The sequence below is a fragment of the Psammomys obesus genome, unplaced genomic scaffold (assembly GCF_907164565.1).
Source record: "Psammomys obesus unplaced genomic scaffold, mPsaObe1.curated_primary_1811, whole genome shotgun sequence".
NCBI classification, from domain to species: domain Eukaryota; kingdom Metazoa; phylum Chordata; class Mammalia; order Rodentia; family Muridae; genus Psammomys; species Psammomys obesus.
Genome location: NW_026592666.1, coordinates 4,250,222 through 4,250,785, shown reverse-complemented (window position 1 = coordinate 4,250,785; position 564 = coordinate 4,250,222).

Below are 564 nucleotides of genomic sequence, written 5' to 3'. Positions count from 1 at the left end.
TGTGTGTGTGTGTGTGTGTGTGTGTGTGTGTGTGTGTGTGTGTGTGTGTATGTGCGTGTAAAGGTCTTGATGTTATTATTAGAAATCTTCAATTGCTCTTTCAACTTATTCCTTTTTGAGGGGGGATCTCATAATCAAGCTCAGAGGTACCAGCTTCTTCCAGGAGCCCCTTCCTCTGCTTTCAACAATGGACTACACGTGGCCCACAAACACATGCAGCATTTACATCGGCTCTGGGGATCTGGACTCCAGCCCCTCACGGGCGTAACAAGTACTTAGACCACTGGTCTATCTCTCCAGTCCAATTTCTTCTTTTCATTCTTATGGCTTGATCTCAAGGGTTTCTCAAAGATAATACAAACTACACATTCACACACACATTCACATACACACAGAGTAATCTGTTCCTTCTCTCTGTTTCTCTTTCTATATAAAGCTTTGTACTTATTAGGCAAATATTCTTTTGAAATAATTTTAAAAATACATAACCTTAGTCTTCTTGCAGGACTCCTAACAGTGGACATGGGGATTTTCTCTGATGCATTTAACTGTTTTGGGGGCCTT